The sequence below is a fragment of the Lynx canadensis genome, chromosome C1 (assembly GCF_007474595.2).
Source record: "Lynx canadensis isolate LIC74 chromosome C1, mLynCan4.pri.v2, whole genome shotgun sequence".
In the NCBI taxonomy this organism is placed as follows: Eukaryota; Metazoa; Chordata; class Mammalia; order Carnivora; family Felidae; genus Lynx; species Lynx canadensis.
In genome coordinates, this window is record NC_044310.1 from 74548629 (window position 1) to 74570369 (window position 21741).

The 21741-nt window shown below is 38.1% G+C and overlaps 2 long non-coding RNA genes across 2 annotated transcripts in view; one reads left to right on the top strand and one right to left on the bottom strand.

Annotated features, from left to right (window-relative positions):
* Positions 1 to 21741, bottom strand: part of LOC115521222 — a 97414-nt gene that overhangs the window by 34225 nt on the left and 41448 nt on the right. The gene's annotated exons all lie outside the window — the stretch shown is intronic.
* LOC115521224 overlaps positions 1 to 21741 on the top strand; it is a 56995-nt gene that overhangs the window by 31416 nt on the left and 3838 nt on the right. The window contains exon 8 of the long non-coding RNA XR_004343977.1: positions 18208 to 18307. This is a non-coding gene — a long non-coding RNA (uncharacterized LOC115521224). The remainder of the gene's footprint in view (positions 1 to 18207; positions 18308 to 21741) is intronic.

The window sequence follows — 21741 nt, forward strand, 5'->3', positions numbered from 1 at the left end:
AATCCCAAAATGCCACACTCCAAGGGGAATGCTATTTCCTCTGAACATGACTATATCTAGACTACATTCCTCAAGACTCATGTCTTTAATTTATTACACTCCACTCTATAATACTAACCACTTTAAGGCTTTTCTTATTCCTCAGCCATGTCTTTGTACAAGAATGAAGTTGCATCTTTGACGCATGATAACTCAGTCTTACTATCTAATACATATGAGAATTTCTTCTCCAAATTTCTGTCTATGTCATGCTCAGTCAAAAACTGATCAAAGTTTAAAATTGACAGTATTGATGTCCTCATTAGTCCAGTTCTTCTCTCACTGAGAAGAGGCCTTCAGTATAGAAATAGCCAGCAGCATTTTTTCCTTAGAATGTGGCTATACATTAAATATACAAATATGCTGACATCTAAGTCATTTTAAAAAGAGAAATGAATGTGGAGTTTTAACTTCTGTTGGTTCAGTAAGAAGGATGGAAGAGTTCATACTTTTAATAAATGTATATAAAATAGACATGCGCATAGACAGTAGCAAAAATTTATATGATGGTGTGAATACAAATATTCCCTCTTTTTTTTCCATGTGGAGTCTTTAAAACTGAAAAACTAAAGACCATGAACAACTACACACACCCCAGCTCAGCCCATTCCAAAAACCACTCAGAGGAGCTGAGCTGAGAGGAATCCATCCTGAGATCAAGGCGTTATACAACTAAATGTGATTTCCAACATTTTGTTTCCACCTTTCTTTTCAAACTGCACTTACTCCCACAACTGCTCTCTTCTATCAAAGGTAAGGGCAATAACATTTCTTCTTTTAAAGCAGCAATGATATTACAAAAGAAAAATAGTCAAAATTTGCAAATTTCTTTTGGAGTTCTCAATGGAAATGGAAACCAATCTCTATTTAACTTGTCCTATAACTGGCCTCCCCCAAATCACTACCTGGGAATAACAGCTTACAAATTTTAACATTCAATAAATGTAAAGCATTAGAGCTGATGCAAAGTACCATTATTGTGACATACTCTAATTTGAAAAGGGTAAATCAATTTAAGCCATTTTTGTTTAAAATCAGCTCCGTAGGCTGTATACTCATAGTAGTTGCCAAGTTTCAACCCAAAGTGAATGTTAAGGTCTATGTTATTAACCCTTGAAAAATGAGCTCTATCATGGAAACAATGACAGACCTGGGGACTACCAGGTGCAGCTGCTGAAGCTGACAGTCAGTCAAGTAAGAGTAATGCCTGGTTTCTTCATATGCAAATCACATAATATGTGCTTACCTTTAAAGGGCAATGTCAGATTATTGTAAAAGTGTTTAGATATAAATACCTTTTTTTAAGAAACCAAATTCATTTATACTGAACTCTCTATGGCTGACATTCCATGATAAATCACCTCATTACACACGAAGGTACAAATATGGCTATTGAAGATGAGTGTGATTGTAAATGAGTCTGCTGGAATTCTTCTGTGGCTCGCAATGACCCTCAATAAAGAGATACCTGTAGATCATGGCAATAGTTTCCCTTGGAACTATCTGGAAAGAGTGAATCGCTAGTACCCACACTTACAATGCTATCCAAATAAGTTTTCGAGGGCTTGAATTTTGCTGCTTTTTTTTAACGCTTTTTATTTATTTTTGAGAGAGAGACAGAGAGAGAGAGACAGAGAGAGAGAGAAAGGGAGTGAGAGCTTGAGTAGGAGAGAAGCAGAGAGAGGGAGAGAGAGAATCCCAAGCAGGCTCCACGCTGTCAGTACAGAGCCCCACGCAGGGTTCGATCTCACAAATCCTGAGATCATGACCTGAGCCTAAATCAAGAGTTGGATGCTTAACCACCTGAGCCACCCAGGAGCCTCTTGAATTTTGCTTCTTAAAATGAAGCTATGGGGTATATTTTTCTTAGCAATGTCTGTCAAACAACTATAAGCCTTCCTTTAAACACGTTGCAAGAGATTAAGAAATATACACCGGTGGATTTATATGCTGGGAAGAGTCACACTGTAGCCTCTGGGTGCTGATCATACTCTAAATCTTTACCTGATAGTCATTACAAGGAGTGTGTGTGTGTGTAATTATAGAGCTGCACACTTAAGAGTTGTATGCTTTATTCTCTATACATTATTTTGCAACTTTTTTAAAAAGTTAAAACGCAAAGTAGAAAAAAAAAAAAACATTCTGACATCACTACGTAATTTTTCAGGTGACAGCCTAGGACAGGGGCTGTTAATGCGAACTTTAAGTATCACTTCCCAAAATGGAGATCCATGCTGTGCTCTCTGGCCCTTGCCTCCCGAGTCCTTTCACATTCTTCCCGTGGAAAGATGTCAAGATAGAATTTTCCCAGTGTGCATTTACTCTTCAAATCCAGAATCATGCATGCTAAAGTGAGATTTCCAAAAAAGACTACAGTGTTTTTATAGAGAAGAAATAAGATGAGAAGTTGTCTGGACAACTGGCAGGGGGGAAAAAAAAGGCAGGGGAGATGGTGGTACAGAGGAAAGGGGAAAAATAAAATGTTCTGAAGGATATACAGAGATAGAGATCAAAGATCCCTGGTTTTTCTATCCTCAGGAGGCCCCACAGGCTTCTTGATCCTCTGTTCACCCTTCCTACCACTATTCATAATCTTATAACCTGTACCTCTCACATCTACCTCACCCCCCCCCCCACTGGCTCAATCACCAAGTATAGGACAAAAGGAACTGAGAAGTCCCCAGCTGTGCTGTCTGCCCGAGACAATGGGTGCTATAACAATAGCTCAGCCTCATGTTTAAAAATCAAATCATCCATTTGATTTTCAATTTATTTTCAAGTTAGGAACTTTTCTGGCTCTTGGTAAAGAAAACCCAAAGCATATTCAATATCTGTGTTTATGCTGTATGCAGACACTTGAGTATATGGTAAATGTAGTTTCAGTAGCACACATCGTGCCTTATTTAATTCATCGAGCCTGACAGAGTTGGTAAGAATGAATGCAACAATAGTAATATTTCATTTAGATCCACTGGCATTTCTCATGATGTACATTAAAAAGATGTAATATATATTATAAATGTGAGAGCAGGTAGATACACAAGCATGCATTTTACTCTAAGGTACATTAATAGAATGATAAATTCCGTGTAGTCAATCTACAAAAACCAAATACTCTGAGTGAAGACATCTATACAGAATTAGGTGCCAAATGAAATGTCACAATCAAATAAAACATCCCTCTATGATCCTATATCATAGGATTTTTTTTAGAGCTAGAAGGAACCTTTGAAATCATCGAGTAAGATTTGCTCCTTGGCAGATATCTAGCCTGTGCTTGAGAAAGATTAAATGACTTATATAAGGTCACACCTAGTTAGTGGGAAAGCTGTGGCTAGAAACTTCCTTCTCCAGGTGAAATGTTCCTCCACTACACCACTGCAGCAACTGCTTGTGAAGCAAAAATATGCACGGGCTCACCGTAACATCCTCATGTGCTCATTTCAGTGTGTGCATGGGTGCTCTTTGTTATATATGCTTACAATTCGGCCAAATTCTTCTTTTGAGGACTGAGTCTGGAACCAAACTGGGTTCCAGACCTTTGAGTACATAATTCAAATCCACAGGCCCTGTGAACGCTCAAATGGTTAGTGATGGAGCCAAATATTGGCCATTTATATTCTATATGGATATCCACACAGAGCCAACTTCTCCAAACTAGCAAGATTAAAATTATATTTACTTAATTTAGTAACTCCATCCTAACCAGACCAACCTTAATATAAACCCTGAAATTAAGAGAAGTATTACAACTCAGAACGTTTCCACACAGAGCTCAGAACCAACGTACACAGATGCCAGGGCAGCAGGGAGTGGGAGAGAAGTGACTGTCTCAAGTTTCCAGTCCCAGAGCACATTGAGTGAATCCCCATCAAGTCATGTCCATAAAAAGGGCTCCAAATAGAATCACAGCTTTAAAAGTTCCTTGAGGCGTGGTCTAATCTCTGAAAAGAATATGGATGGTGAGGGGCACCTGGCTGGCCCAGTCAGTACAGCATGCGGCTTCTGATCTCTGGGTCATGAGTTCAAGCCCCACGTTGGGTGTAGAGCTCACAAAAATACTAATACTAATACTAAAATTCTAAAAATATAAAATAAATAAAAATAATATGGATACTGAAACTACAATACCTCATCAAATAAATATCTGACATGAGACTACCAAAGACACAAGCTGAAGGCCAGAGAGACCCTTAAAACAAACATCCAGCATTGCTCCTGCCCAGTTTGCCTTTGAGAAATTACATCCGAGTAACACACACCTCAGTTGACCTTCTGTACAGTAGCATAAAAGTCAGAACCTATGCTTGTATCTCAGCGGAAATGTTGCATGAACCAAGCACATGGGATCAGATTCCAGCTTAGACAATATATTCTCAAAACAACCCTCACCATAAGGACGGTGAAATACCACAGTAGGAGCAGGTTGCTAACTAAGACAAATGATTACAAGAGTCAGTATAAATAATTGAATTTAGGAAATTATCAAGGAAGTAAAAAGACCAAAAAGCAAGGCTAACCCAGGACAGGTTGTCTTTTGTTCCTTTGTAGAAATGTGTAGCCAGAAACCACTAGCTGCACTGCCTTGGACACTAGTAAAATTCCTGTAGAGTGTTTTATAAAGGTAATGAACTTGTGTGCCTCACTGAACAGGCCTGCTATTAAATCTTCCCTAAAAAATGGGATGAGATTGCTGGGGAGTTTTGTGAGCAGTGTGAGCTTTGCCTGTAGCATAGTCAGGAATTTTAATCGCTGGCCCCAAAATTATGATTTTCACTAAGTAAAATAAAATTGAAAACAACCCGGTACACACTCCATATCATCAATTTTTAATCTGCCTTATTTTTAAGATTTCCCTTGTTAGGAGTAGATTTGGGGGAAAGGAGTAAAGAAGAAATCTCAGATGACAAATGTCCAGCCCTGACAACGCAATCACAAACAAATTAAATGTCCATCTCTGTCACAGCTGGCAACCCCAGCCTGGCCTGGGGGAAATCCTCTATGTGGTTCAGAACAAATGTATTGGAGGCTAATCAAAATCTAATGAATCCCTCAGGAAAATAGCTTCCTTAGTCCACATCTATGAGAATTATACTCAGTTTGGGGGAGGTGTCTACCAGTTGTTTTCCGATACAGCAATTGTTTTGTGAATAACACAACTAGACACCCCCAGAAAGACATTTCAGCTAAGTCTATTATTCAAATCTATGCTTCACTCACCGACGTGTCAAGGTGATGCATTTGTTGATCTGTCTCACAATACATTTTATTACTGACATGTACAGAGTAAAAGACCAGAGGAGGAAAGTCGGGCAGGGCAAAAGAAAGAGAAGCAATTTTTGACTTCCAAACAAAGCCCGCCTGTAACTACGGGGTCTGACTAGCTCTGCCGGGTTTCTTTGTCTAAAGGAATGAAAAGGAAAAAACAAAAGAGAGGTGCGGATAGGGTGAGTTGGGAACATTAAGTTAACCTGCAGAGAGCCAGGGACAGGAGAAGGGCAAAGAAACAAGAAAAACGCATCAAAAGTTATCATCAACATGAATCAGATTTGTCCTGCATCCTGATTCTTTTCTGACCTCACACTGCTCGAACACAAACTCTTTCCATACAAAATAAAATCTATCGTAACTATGTCAGGTATTTCTCACATACCTGCTAAGTACCAGGCACTTTACACACATTATCTTGGAATCTCACCATCACCTGGCAAGGAAGTAGTTATTACTCCCATTTTATAGATGAGAAAACCGAGCTTCAGAGAGGTTCAAACCTTGCTGAAGGCCCACTGCAGAGCTAGTATGCAGCAGACCGAAATTCAGACCCAGAGCCTGAGCCATTGCCATAAGTGAATCCCTTCCACTCTTTCTCTCTTTCTCTTTCTCTCTCTCTCTCTCTCTCTCTCTCTCTCTCTCTCGGCTTCTCAAGAGCTCTCTCTCAGGAGGCTCCCATTTAAGACATAGTTCCACATTTAAGTCCCTTATAGCTCCACATTTAAGACAAATTCAAAGCTGCCTCATACCAAAGCATCCCTACTACAAGCCATGTCATCAGTAAGCTAGGGAAAAATCACTTGCTTTCCTACTTGGCAGATTATATAATTAGTCAAAGCAAAGTGGGGCAAAGGCATGTAGAAGGAAAGAGCGGTTTAGGGCTACACTTCTCTTATGTATATGCAGCTTTTGCACAAAGACTTATTGTTCTCACCTTTTTTGGCAGATGGAAAAGTGTTGGGTTCCAACATCACTTTAAGGTTTACAGTCCCTGGAAGGCTCAGATGAAAATGAGGCAATATCCATATGGTTCCAGGGTTCTTTTTTTTTTTTTTTTTTTTTTTTTTTTTTTTTAACAAAGAAGCCTACTACATACCTCTAATTAAAGTATATACATTAGCATTGGAAATGGTAATTAAAGGATTTATACACATCTAGAGTCCTCTGACAACACATTCATTCATGTTACTATCTAAATGGTCGATTTGTTCCCATGGGAATTTACAACTTAAATGCCATTTTATGGTCCATTCCAAAGACATGTTTTGAAGGGAGTGGAGATATCTCTGGAAAAAAAAAAAAAAAAACCTAGAAATTTAATTTTGGGTTAGAATGATTAATTTCTCTTTTAATTGCCTATAATCGTTCTTTCTTTTTTAATATGAAATTTATTGTCAAATTGGTTTCCTCCTGTAATCTTTCTAAGAACTATATCAGTAATCTTTGCTAAGAGCCATTTTGGCATCCACATGTTAGCCCCTAAAGGGACAATGTGATATCACTGAGTGTCAGAGCAGCATGGGAGCAGAGCTTGGGAACTAGAATGAGAAATACAACAGCCTCGGGGCACCTGGGTGGCACAGTCGGTTAAGCTTCCGACTTTGGCTCAAGTCATGATCTCGTGGTTTGTGAGTTCGAGCCCTGTGTCGGGATCTGTGCTGACAGCTCAGAGCCTGGAGCCTGCTTTGGATTCTGTGTCTCCCTCTCTCTCTGCCCCTCTCCTGCTCACTCTCTCTCTCTCTCTCATGAATCAACATTAAAAAAAATTAAAAAGGGGCGCCTGGGTGGCTCAGTCGATTGAGTGTCCAAGTTCGACTCAGGTCATGATCTCACAGTATGAGTTCGAGCCCCGCATCAGACTCTGTGCTGACAGTTCAAAGCCTGGAGCCTGCTTCAAATTCTGTGTCTCCCTCTCTGTCTGCCCCTCCCCTGCTCACATTCTGTCTCTCTCTCTCTCTCTCTCTCAAAAAATAAATAAACATTAAACAATTTTTAAAAATAAATTAAAAAAAATAAATATAATGGCCTCAAATTCTAGCTGGCTGTTGACTTAGGGTACATTATTTAAATCCCCTGAGTCTCAATTTCCTCCTGTGTAAAGTGAGATCAATATGTTCCACAGGGTGGTTTTGAAGTCTGAATAAGGTAAAGTATATAAAGCCCAACAGAATGCCTTGACACATAGCAGGGTCAAAAGCTGTTCCACTCTGTTTTTGGTTGTTTTTTTTTTTTTTTTTCCCAGATTCTAGCAATGTTCATGCAGTCAGTATTCAACAAATGCTTTTGCACTTCTAGGTAACAAGGCACAAGTCTAAGATTCTTAGCACGAAAATGAGTTACTGTCTTTTTTTTTTTAATTTATTTATTTTGAGAGAGAGTGTGTGCATGCATGCACACAGTGGAGAAGGGGCAGAGAAAGAGGGAGAGAGAATCTCAAGCACTGAAAGTGCAGAGTCCCATGTGGGGCTCGAACTCACACACTGTGATACCATGACCTGAGGCAAAACCAAGAGCTGGTAGCTTAACCAACTGAGTCACCCAGGTGCCCCAATTACTGTCTTTTTTTATTCTTAAAGAGCTAATGGGCTAGTGAAGGACTTATTTATATACTACTTATACATATATAGAAATGTTTCTCTTAGACAATGTGATAAGTAAAACTAATTGCTAATATTTATTGAACACTTCCATTGTGGTGAACACGGTGCTTTACACTATTTGGTTTAATGTGTACTACCTTAATGTTATGGAAAACATAAGTAAAATGTGATGAAAACCCAGAGAAAAAAGTTATTCATACTAAGAAAGGAAATAACGAAGTCTCTTCCAAAATATTTGTGATACTTAAATCAGGTTTTAAAAGATGACTCGGACTTTAACAGCCTGACGTGTTTAATAGCCCAAGAAGGGAGGCCTGCTCCAGGTGGAGGGAACAGCAAAAGCAAATGTGAAGATCATAAAAGAACTCAGAAAAGCACAAGTATCCCGGAGTGGCCAATGGACAAGGAGATGAGGCTGGAAAGACAGACTGTAGAAAGCACAGAGGCCATGCTAAGGACATTAGATCATTCCCCATGGGAGAACCTAACTGGGCCTAACTTTTAAGAAACCTTGGCAGTGGATAAGGTAGATGAGAGAAAGAACCAACTGGATGTAGGAAGCCCCATTCTGGGCCTAGAAATGAGGGTCAAAAGAGTGCATACATTCACTGTTATCCTTGCCAACAAGTGGGGGTAAATCCAATTCCTTCCAGTGGTATTGGTGTGGAAAGGGGGAAATAAATGATTCGAAATAAATTTGTAGCGGTCACTATCTTCCAGGAAGATCAGAGTGCTAGGAGCCTAAACTTTGGACTTCAAAAGCCTCCAATAGGCAAAGAAAAGGTTGTTTAATAGAACTTAAGAACCAGAGAGCAGCAATGAGTCAAGTCTAGACCTTAGGAAGAGTCATACTGGCATTTCTAAACTTATCTGAGGTTTTATTAGCTACGCATCCCACTAGTAAAAAGCCAATCACTGCAAAGCATCACCTCCTAAAGGCTTTGTGGCTTTTTCATTTTTTTCTTGTTTGCAGTGGGTAGAAGCATAGTTGGTATCATTTACATATTGAATACCCCTGAGCTCCTCAAGAAAAGGTTCTTCTGTTTATTCCCATCCTTGTTCCCCCAGCCCCTACACTACACATGGGACATGGAGAATGCTGAGTAACTCAACAAATGTTTAATTATTTAATCAATCAATTCAAGACAGGAGACAGTAAGAAGCTAGACTAGACTTTGGTTAGTTCTAGCAACATGGGAACCACTCGTTTAGCATTTCAGACCAGGGGACTCAGAAAGGTCCATTTCTAGGCTCTCCCTGCATCTCTGAAAAGAGAGTTCCCAGGAGAAAGCTATTTTCTTCTCTCCAAGGCCTGTACAAAATGCAACAGAACCCTTATTCCTAAATATTAGCTAGTTATTCCACTCCTCTCTACCTTCTAAGTATTGGCATTTGTGCACTGGTCTCCACTAAACAAGAAAATACCTGACATACAGTAATATATATAATTTATATATCTTTTTAGATAGATAGGTCTATACATGAAGTCTAGAAGTTGTTGCAAAATTCATTTTCCTCCTTGAATCTCCTGTCTATAATTGAGTCTCTCCTCTGTGATGTCCCTCTGTCTTACCTTCCATTTATGCCTCACCCTTCTTCTACACAGTGTCCTGGCTTTTTCCTCTTGGCCTTGGACATGGGCTTTTAGTCAAATGGTCCCATCCAGTTTTCTCTCCACTAGAGCTATGTATGGCTGTAGCAGTTCCAGGAGAATTGAGAGGATGAAGGGGAATAACCACTCCTAGTCTAAGCTCAGAATTAAACATGTAAAAGACGAGTCTCCCTTGTGGTTGATTGCATATTAAAGCAGAACTCCATTGTTATGCTTATAGAGTCTTTTTGATTTGTTTATTTTTCCAAAGAATATCTTCTGTCATCATTAATAGGTATGTGCCAGGGCTCCAGAAAGTATGATTAGAACCCCAGCCCAAAAGAGTTGGAGGCGAAAATATTGTCTTGATGCAATAATATAAAGATATAAAGTAGCAAAAGTAATATGTTTTATGACTGTATGATGGGATTTCTCATGTTTTAATATTAAACATCTATCTAACAAATACTACTCAGTGGCTCTATCTTGAAACTCAGCTTACCCGGCTGGCATATATCGTAAGCAGTACTGACATGCTTCAGTTAAACACAGGGGCTCGGACATGGTCTTAATTTCTATGAAAGGACCAAAAAAAAAAAAAAAAAAAAAAAAAAGCTGGGGCACAGAGGACCTTGGTAAAATTATGTTCCATGGAACATAGCATTACTTTAATTTTGCCCTCCCTGGGCACTTTACAGACCAATTTTGTTTTTAACAAAGGATGATTGCTGACTTATCTCCAAATTTAAAAGAATAAAACCAGAGAAAGTAGAGCTAAATTTCAACTGAAAAGATTTAGATTAAGCATAAAGCAAAGTTTCATGGTTGAATTTGAGGGTTCTTTAAAGTTTAAGCAGAAGAAAGGAGTCACACAGAGATAAGACTTCAAATCTTGTAAACACTCAAATCTTGTTGTAGGACACAGAAGAAGATTAACCATAGAAAACAATGCAAGGAAAGCAGTTTCTTGAGCACTCCAGGCTTCTGCACATTCTATTCCCACTACTTAAAACGCTTTTCCCATTTGGCAAACTACTATCAATCCCTCAAAACCCAGATCAGATGTCGCCTTCTTTAAGAAGCTGTCCTTATGCCTCATCACAGTTATAGTTAATCATTCCTTTCCCTGTACTGAGGACATCGTTCTGTTATGGCAGTTTTTCTACCAAGTTGTATTCATTTGTCCATATGTCGACTTCTCTACCAGAGATATTAATTCCTCGAAAGCAGGCCAATACCTTATTGATCTTTGAGGAAGTAAAATATTGGAGACGTAACAGGTATGTTTTTCACATTGTGGCATTGAAGAAGCAAGAACTAAATATGCAAAACTGCCAAGCAGTTCTTAGAACGCACTCTGCACAGCCTGAGAAGTCACACAAGATTCGGTCTTCAGCACCCTTAGTCTCCTTGGGCAATTTCTTTCAGTTCTTTGATTTCAGCTGTTTTTCTTCTGATTACCACATCTACTCCAGCCCTGAACTTTTCTCCAAGTTCTAGACTTGCATCCCCAGCAGCCAGCTGAACATTTATTTCCACATGAATAGCCCACGAATACCTTGAATTTCAATATACCCTCCCCAAAAAACCTTTTAATTCCTTTTCCACAAATTTACCCATCTTGCTGTGTCCTCTGCTTGGATTCGTCACCACCACCACCACCACCACCCACTGCCCCGTATGACAAGCTAAACACCTAGAGTCAGCTTTCTTCCCCACTCTATTATTTACCCTGTTCATTCGGTTGCCAAGTCCTTTCAATCTGCCCATCCACACTCTCTCTCTCTCTCTCTCTCTCTCACTTGGGTCTTCTCTTTTCCATTTCTACTGAATTACTTCAAGCTCTTAATATATTTCTCCTAACCAGTGCAATAAGCTACTAAAAGGTTCCTGCTTCCAGCGTTTTTAACCCAATTCCCACTATGCTGCAAATTACTTTCCTAAAACAAAAATATATTCCTATCAGTCCCCTGCTTAAAACAACACTGATGGCTCCCCACTGATCCAACTCCTCAGCCTTATACCCCAAGCCCCTCACTATCTCTCCTTTTCCTGTCATCCATCGTTTTTTCATTTTATCCCACATGGTGCATGCATGCACCACACACACACACACACACACACACACACACACACACACACACACGTAGCCATACCTACCTACTCTTCAAATCCCCTCCATGCCCTGTCCCTAAAGTCTTTGCTCAAGTTGTTCTACCTGGGAAGTCCTCCCTCTCTCACTTCTCTCCTCTCTCTCCATGTCCTGGTCAATGTCTTACTCATATTTCTAAGCCAGCATTTCTTAACCTGTACTCCAGATCCTTAAAAGGCCAGCGATCAAATAAGAGGATTTGTGAACTTGAATTAAAGAAAAATTACATCTTGACTCTCACTAATTCCTAACTGAAATGTAGCATTTCCTTCTATCATGAATTTAGGGAACAAACTATAGAACCATTAGAAGTACATGTGACTCTGTAAAATAGAAATCAGACCTATCCACATCACATTATGGTTGCTCCAAATATCTTGAATTACCACGTATGCTCATCACTACTTCAAAATTACAATAGTTATTAGATATGCAATTGGAATTTTTTTTATTTAAAACTTTTTTTTTTCAGAGAGAGAGAAAGATGAGGGGAGGGGGCAGAGGGAGAGACGATCTTAAGCAGGTTCCACACTCAGTGCAGAGCCCAACACGTGGCTCAATCCCACAACCCTGGGATCGTGACCTGAGCCAAAATCTAGAGTCAAGCAGTCAACTGACTTAGCCACCCAGATGCCTCTATTTAATACCTTTATAAAGAAGTACACCTATTACGATTTCACAATTGTTTTTGATATTTCAACAACCGTATTTCAACAAAATCGGTTTCTATTGTAATCTTTTGTGTCTTATTTAATATGTTTCAAAACACTATTCTGAGAATGGATCAATATGGATAAGAAAAGGCTAAGGATGCCTCTTTAAGTTTATCCCAAATTCTACCTCCACTAAGAAGTTTTTCCAGATCACTCCACCCCTACCACACATGGTTTAAATTAATAACTCCTTCCAGCTTAAACCCAACAACGATTAGTTGAAACTCCCTCTGAAGGCACTCATCACCCTGCCAATCCTTGTAGTTATTTATTAGTCATTTACCAGGTTTTAAGGTCCTGAGGATAGGAACATGTAGTTCCCATTTTTTTAGTCTCTCCTAGTGTTTGTGTTCATGATAGGTGATGAACTTAAATTGCACTGAACATGTTCCTTTTTCAGGGAACGTTTTAGGTTGAAGGAATTCAAATTGAGAAAATAGATATGTTGCTGATGCATTTCTGTGGCTGAAGTGAGCTTGCCAGCTTGTAACTCGAACTGAATAGCTCTGTCCTCCCACCTGATTTCTGCATCTCAGAACAAAAGGGGGGAACATGGGCAAGGACAGAAAAGGTGACTCTAGAAATTTTCTTTTAATAATCCAGACACGTGGCAATGAATGATTATATATATATATATATATATATATATATATATATATATATGGTTTTATTTATAGCTCCATCATGCAACTAACAGCTTAAATGAGTTGAATTTGAACACTCACAAGATAACAAGAAAACATTTGGAATACTGACCATTCAAAGATCATCTATGCTTCAGGGTCAAAAAAAGTATTTTTGGAACAATGATTTTTATTGTTACTTGCTACTGCATGGCATAAGGTCTTTGTGCAAGGACATAAAACAGTTCCTCCCCAATGAAGGTGTTTTATGTTCAGTGATACCCAAATCCATAACCTTAATAGTGTGGTTTAAAGAAATAATGTACCATAACACAGGCATGGGACACTCATCTCTGAATAATTAAATGAGACTGATAAAAATCAACACCAGATAAACACCCTTTGGACAATAGGTCTCATATATGATGCTTGAGAGAAACAGAAGTTGCGAATAATAAAGAAGACCTAAAAGAAAATACTGTGAAAGATTTCAATCTAACACAGAGATAAATATTACAACTATGTGTTTAACCAAATAATCAGGAATTTGGTCATCCTTTTATTTTATCACTAGTACAGAGCTTAACATATAACAAATGGCCTCGAAACCATCTGCCAGGAATATACATTTGCATGCTGATATTTTATGATTCACAGTTTGTAGTTACTTCTGCAAACTCCCAGCTCATTTTCTTCTTCCAGTTTTATCTATTATAGTGCTCCCCAACATACTCCTGCTTCTTCTGATGACTGGCAAAGGAACTACTAATTCTGCTAGTAGTAATAATGATACTAATAATAAATACCCGATGTCTACATAATGTTTTAGAGCTGTCAATGTTTTAGCTGCTAATGTTTCAGCTTCACTCTCATAAGAAACTGTGAAGACAGGATTATTATATTGAATATATGTATAAAAGGACCAAAACTCATGGAAGTCAAGCTGTTTTCCCCAGTTCCCACAACTTGTGAATAACACAGTCAAAGCATGTAACCAGGTTTAATGAGTCCAAAGTCACTTTCCTTTCCATGTTTTCATTCTAACTCAGGGAAGAGTTGAAAATCAAATAACTCTATTTGGATGATTTCTGAATCTAATTTCAGCTCTCCACCAATCATTGTGGTTAGGGGCATGACAGACCACAGGTATGCAGCAGGCACTTAATCATTTGTTCATCTATTTATGCAACAAACAATTCTTTAGTGCCTCATATTTGCCAAGCATATAAAACCATTTGGCAGGTCCAATTGTCCTTAAATACTTAGGGTATTTACATCACAAGGAAAGGAAAGGAAAGGTCCAACTCAGAAGATCTACTGAGTTCACGGACCCACCAAAAGGTCCTCTAATTGTAAGAAACTTTTTTGGTAGTTGGTGCAACCCCAACATTGGTTTCTTGGCCAGACAAAATAGTAAACCAAAATAGACTTCAACGTTAGATCCTGAGGGAACTGGCGGAAGTTGGTGCCACCCTTAAAGACCTAAAAGACTTAAGGTGGGGGGGGGGGGAGGTTCCCTACCATATCTCTATTTAATTTGCAAGTCTGGTCCCTGCAAAAGCAGATAGATCCCAGAGGATCAAACAGTAGACTACCACAAACTGAACCAAGCAATCTCAATTGTAGTTACTGTGCCAGATATGTATCTTTGCTAGAGCACATTAGCACAGCCTCAGGTACAAGGTATGCAGCCACTGATCTAGCTTATGCATTCTTTCCATCTCTGTCAGGAACGGTTCTGGGGCACGTGGGTGGCTCAGTTCATTAAGCACCCAACTTCAGCTCAGGTTGTGATCTCACAGTTCATGGGTTCAAGCCCCGCCATCCGGCTCTGTGCTGACAGGCAGAGCTTAGAGCCTGCTCCGGATTCTGTGTCTCCCTTTCTCTCTGCCCCTTCCCTGCTTGTGCTTTTTCTCTCTCTGTCTCTCAAAAATAAATAAATGTTAGAAAGAAAGAAAGAAAGAAAGAAAGAAAGAAAGAAAGAAAGAAAGAAAGAAAGAAAGAAAAGAAAGACAAAAAGAAAGCGTTCTCACAACAATGAACATTCACAGTCATGCCCCAGGGCTATGCTAACTCTCTCACCCTAATCATAAAGTGATCTAAAGGGACCCAGATCACCTGGGCACAGCTGCAAAACATCACATTTGGTCCACCATATCAGTGATAAGTAAATCGGACTGGATGTTGAGAATCAGCAGTGTGTTGGAAGCTTTAGTAATAAACAAAACCTTCAGGTGAGTAAAGATAAGAAAGGCAAAATGCCCAGAAGGCGTATTTGAAGGCCTGAAAAGCATAATCCACTCTTGCACTATTGTTCTGACCCCTATGCCAGGAAACATGAAAGGTTGCCAGCTTTGAGTGCATCCCAGAGCTGTGAAAGGCTGTGCCGCAGATCTAGGTCATGGTACAAGCAGTCTTACCACTGAGGCCAGAGGACACAACAGACCTTGTGGGTTTACAGGTATCTGGGAGAGTGAAGGAGATGCTCTGTGGAGTCTATGAGAAACTCCAGTATGAGGGTCCTAGGATTCTGAAGCAAAGCCACCCTATCAGGAGTGAAAAATTAGACATCTTTCCAAAAAAACAAACAAAACAAACAAGCAATAACAATAGCAACAACAACAACAAAAAAAAAAAAACAGCTCTTAGCATAAAAACAGCTCTTAGCGTGCTACGGGGCCTTGGTAGAAATGGAATGCCTGACTATAGGGCAATAGTAACCTTGCTGTCAGGACTGCCCACCATGAACTGGCCCTTGTCCAGCTGCAACATTGGGAGCTGTGGTTCATCCTACTTTCTTCTTCAAAGTATCCACCCACGAAGAGAGGCCCACCAAGACCCTGAAAATGCTATCTCTAGAACTTACACAAGGCAAATAGACCTGAGTGGCACAAGGATTGGACTTCAGCTTGGGTTCACTGACTAATCAAAGAAGGTATAAAGTCCTATCCCCTTTGTCTACAGCCATTTGAGATCCAGAACTCCTGTAGAGTCAGCTGCAGTCTGTTTTCGACATCAGAGCTTTCATTTTCCCTCTTCCCCTCCTGCATTCTTCACTCTCCTACAGGTGTTAACCCAAGAATACTCCCCAGTAAACTTTTGGCATGCTGATCTCAGAATTTTCTTTCCAGGGAATCTGACTTTAAACAGTTATAATCAGAGTGGCAATCTTTCCTTGATATACTCCCTTAACAAGAAAATCTTTTTTATAATATGGGATTAAAGGAGAGTTTTGAATATCAAATCTCACATAGCTACCCTTAATGGTCAATCCACAATTCAAGAATTTAACCTAATTGTCTTTTAAAAACTAAAGTTACAATTAAAAACTACCTATACTTCATGTTTTTGTAGCTCTTTATTCAGCTATTTCATTATTTTATAAACATATTTCCCCACTCTATGGAATCAACATCATGGCTACATTTTCATACCTTTCTTCCTTCATAAAAATATAAAAACCAATGCCATTTATTTCATTTATCCCTTAAGTCTTTCTACTGAGAAATAATTACAAATTCCCAGAACTCCAGTTGCCAATGTTACCAATCCACTAGAGCCTAATGGTGAAAGTAGACATTAAACAAATGACATAAATGATCATTTAGATAATGATTGTGATAACTGAGCTAAAAAACAAAACAAAACAAAACAAAACAAAAAGCCAAGGTGGTATATGCACACACAACAGAAGGCCCTAACATAGCCTGAGGTACCTGGGTTTCCTTGAGGCTAAGATATCTAAGTCTATCCAAAGAATGGATGAGCTTAGCAAGATGGGAGAGGGGGAAGAAAAGATGTACGGCACAGACAAGAGAATAAGATATAATAGAATTTCAAGATGGATGGAGGAGATGAATATCTTCCTTGGTGTTTCTTTCTTAGCCCTTCACAGTATGTTCAAAATACTAAGCACTTAGGTTTCAGGGGCCTGATATAGCTAGTAAAAGAGTATTCTTTGGTCTTTGGCCCCATGTGCAAAATGATATGAGTCACCATTTCCAGTTGAAACACAGGAGATGTCCCCATCTTCTTGGGTTTTTAGAATATCACTGCCACAGACCAATGTGACCATGTCACATTTTTGCAACCACAAGTTTTAATTGCTTAATAGAAGAGCCTATCGTCTATAATCTAGTAGTTTAAACGCCAAGGAACAAAGAACATATATTATACAGATGTGGAGATGTTCCACCACTTTTGCCTCTCTGCATAAAAGCCAAATTCCATCCCAACCCCACTACATTTCTTAAGGACAAGACTCACATAAAAGTCAGGTCTTACCCATCTCTGTATCCCCAGCACTTAGCACAAAACCTGATACACAGTAGATGCTACATTTAATGAATTAATTAAATCAAAGTTTTAATAACATTTTTTTTATTTTTTTTTAATTTTTTTTAACGTTTTATTTATTTTTGAGACAGAGAGAGACAGAGCATGAACAGGGGAGGGTCAGAGAGAGAGAGACACAGAATCTGAAACGGGGTCCAGGCTCCGAGCTGTCAGCACAGAGCCCGACGCGGGGCTCGAACTCACAGACCGCGAGATCATGACCTGAGCCGAAGTCGGCCGCTCAACCGACTGAGCCACCCAGGCGCCACAATAACAATCATTTCTATTAAATCATACATTAAAACAATATCTGACTGAACATGGCAGGAATATTTTATCAACTCCAAAATTTAAAGAATCTTTAAACCATTTTTAAACAGCTGAGCTTAATTTACAATTAAAAAAAAACCTTCCATATAATAATTTGTGGTTAACTATTGCCTTTGTGTATAAGTAGTAACAGATACAAGAAATAGACAATGCTTCTTCCTAAAATCAATCTCTTGAAATGAATCCAAGCAAGAATAATCCATCCTGTTGATTCCTTAGCAGAGATTTCAATAAAGAACTCCTGGGAAGCATTCAGGAACTCGTATAATTTCAGCACCAAGTTATGCTAGCAGAGGCCTAGAATATCTGGATGATATTTCAACTCCTCACTAGCCTGTCTGTCACTCCACTGTCTGATGACAGGTGCATGTCTTCTGAAAGTGCCATCACACCTTTAAACCAGCTCTTTCTCATTTTTGTTAAAGTATGAAAACAACTGCTACATGATTTCAATCATTGTCCTGTCATCACATTCTCAACAAGTTATTGGGGGGCACAAGTGGCATTTTGTACTACCATATACATTTCAGCAATGTGTAATTCTCCTTTTTAGTGGCTGCATAATATAAAAATGGCATCACAGAAGATATCACTATGACATTATGATAAAAGGAGTTTTTATTTTAAGAGAAAAGAGAGAAATCACAGCAAATGTGAGTACAAACCTTCTTGAAAACAAAACAAAAAGTAATTATGACAATGAAAGCATGGAGTATTGAAGATGACCTCATGCAGGACAATTCCACAGAGAAAATAAAAATCCTACATCAAATATTAACTCTAAATGTGTGTATCCTTCAAGTTAACTATTAACTAGTGATCTAGTAAGCGAGCAATGTCAAGTTAGTGCTCTCATGCTCTTGATGATAGACTGTGAAAAAAATCTTAAAACTCACATGATGTTTTAGACCATAATTCCATGAATGTGTACTAGCATTAAAATCATGGATGGAAAAAATGCAAGCATAGGAGTTACCATGGATGCCTGTGCCCTACTTAACAAAACAACTAATAAACAATATTTCTCTCACTCAACTATATAATTATATTTAGTAATATGTGTAATATGTATAATATATTGCACACATGTGTGAAATATTCACATACTGATTTAATAACAAATGCACAACTTGAAAACATTAGAAATTGATTTAAGGTGTTCTGTTTTAAAGCTTTAATATAACATACTTTCAAGATTGGGGAACTTACTGTCACACAGGAACACTTATTGAAACACACATTTTTAACACCAGGCCAGAGCAGACAGCTTCGATTAGGAAACCTAGAGGATATTTCATTTGATTGCACCAAAAGATGAAAAGGCAAGAAAGAAAAAGGATGAAACAATTTCAGATGCTTTCAATGCATTTATCAAATCAGAATGAACTGCTTTTGACTGTGGGTGTAATAAGTCAGAAGGTATTCACTAAACCAAAAGGCAAGAACTTCTGTTCCACTGTGACTAATTCAACTTAATGAAATTATTAAAAAAAAAAAACTATACATATGAGATATAAGAAGAAAAGGGAAGATGATAGAAAAGCAAGCAGCAGCTAGTATATTTCATGAGAAGACAATGGCCACAATTTTGAACCGATTAATGTTAGAATTTCTGCCTGACCTTGAATTTGACAAAACTCAACATAAAGGCCAAGCTTATAAAAGGACTTCAATTATAAGAGGTTATCTAAAAAGTGCTTAAACCGGTTTTCAAGATGAAATACTAACTGAAGTTTGTATTTATTTCGTAAACAACCATGTTAACCTTGCTATTTGCACTGCCAATGACATCTTCCCAAGACTATAGAATCCCTACACTATAAATCTTTATAGATAAGCAGCTCATTCCTTGTTTGTCAAAGTGTGGTAGGAAGTTGTACCAAGAAAATAATATAGAAATGAATCAAATGCAATACTGTATATTACAAAAACAAAAAATATTATAGCACATGCCATGTGCTTCGTAATACTTCTTTATTCCCTAGAAACAAAATTGACATCACAGTAACCAACACTTATACCTCCAAGAATGGTCTTAAGAGCTAATAAAAAAAAAGAGCTAATAAAAGATTACAGTATTAATAATCCTTGGCATATGTTTATTGCTTTATGGTTTGCAAACCCCTTTGGCCAGTGTTCTATGAGTTGATTTTTACAATGGCCCTGTGAGACAGGTGACTTAGAGAGGTGACTTGATTTGTCCAAGGTCATATGGCTAGTAAGAGGCAATCTTAGAATTCAAACACAGTCTAGTTTTCTCCAGGACAATTGAACTATATCTCTGAAGTTATTATGTCTCTTCAGGGATAGGAGATATGCAAAAAGAGAATATTGCAATGTCAACACTCATAAGATTTTATTTGATCTATTATAAAGAAACACAAGGCCACAATTCTTTTAGCATTTAATATTTCTTCAAATTATCTTCTACAGATTTAAGGTTTCAATTGAGTAATATTGCATAGAATTCCTTCTACAGTAGGAGCCTTCTTATCAAATGTAATCAGGGCCAGTATTAAGTTGTTAATTGAAGAAATCAGTGAAAGTATGAAATCATTAAAAGATAATAAATACTTTGAATATTTTATTTTGTTAAAACATATAAATGTTTTATATGTTTTATATAAAACATGATATAAAATATTTATTCACCCATTTATTAAAATGTAGAACCAAAGACTTTTGTTTGAGAATGGGCCCAGTGATTGCCATCCTAAATGTCTGTCTTATAACAACCCCATCTATAATTTATCATACACAATTTTCAGTTTCAATTTATTCAATTTGAAGCAAGAACTTAATTAGTTGAGGAGAAACTAGATTTGCCTGGCCTCAAAGTATCTCACCTAAGACAGATATTAGCTAGAAAGAGAAAGATAGAAACTTTATAGAAACCCAGAAGACACCACCTTAACCAAGTGATGACATCACCAGCAATAATATATCAACATCATGAACCACTTGATAAGATGCACCGAGAATGGCAGAACATCACTTTTGTGGTATTTTTGCCCAAAATGCATAACCTCATTGCATCTTTTTTTTTTTTAATGCTTATTTATTTTTGTGTGAGAGAGAAAGCGCAAGAACAAGCGGGGGAGGTGCAGAGAGACAGGGGGACAGAGGATCTAAAGCAGCTTCATGCTGACAGCAGAGAGCCCGATGTGGGGCTCCACCTTGCGAACCAGGAGATCATGACTTGAGCCAAAGTAGGACCTTAACCAAATGAGCCACCCAGGTGCCCCTAACCTCATTCCATCTTGAGGAGTACATGTGACAAACCCAAATTGAGGGACATTCTACGAAATAACTTATCAGTTCTCTAAAAGTATCATGGTTATGAAAAACAAAGAAAGATTGTGGAACAGTTACAGATTGGAGAAGATTAAGGAGAAATATCAGCTAAATGCAATGTGGGATCCTGGACTGCATGCTGGAACAGAAAAAGGAAATTAGTGGAAAAACTGATGAAACTCAAAGTCTGTAGTTTAGTTTATAGTGTTGTGCCAACGTTAACTTCCTGCTTTTGTAGATTGTACTATGGTTATATAAGATTAACATATTAGAGGAAACTAGTAAAGGGTATACAGGAACACTTTGTGCCATTTTTATAAATTCGTAAGTCCAAAATTAGCTCAAAATAAAAAGTTGAAAACAACCAACACACAAAAACACAGGCAAAGCAATCTGATGGTGTACCAGTAAGAAGGCAGCCCCCAATAGAAAAAAAACAAGCTGAGTAGGAAAAGAAAAGGAAACAGCCAGCAGTAAACATCAGGAAAAGAGGTTCTAACACAGAAATTAATCAAAGAAATGCAACTTAAAACAAGGAAATATTTTTGTCTTCATATTGGCACATTAGTTTTATGCATAAAATTCAGTGTTCTATGTGTAACTGTCCAGTATGTGAAGGTATGGCAAGAAAGGCATTCATAACACTACAGGTGAGAATGTAAACTGGTAAAAACTTTTTGAGAGAAAATTTTAAAATTTACATGTGTAGATCTTAAAGGCCAGCATTTCCATTTCTTAAGAATTTATTTTGAAGAAATAAATGTCAAGAATACAAAAGATGTTCATTGTAGTG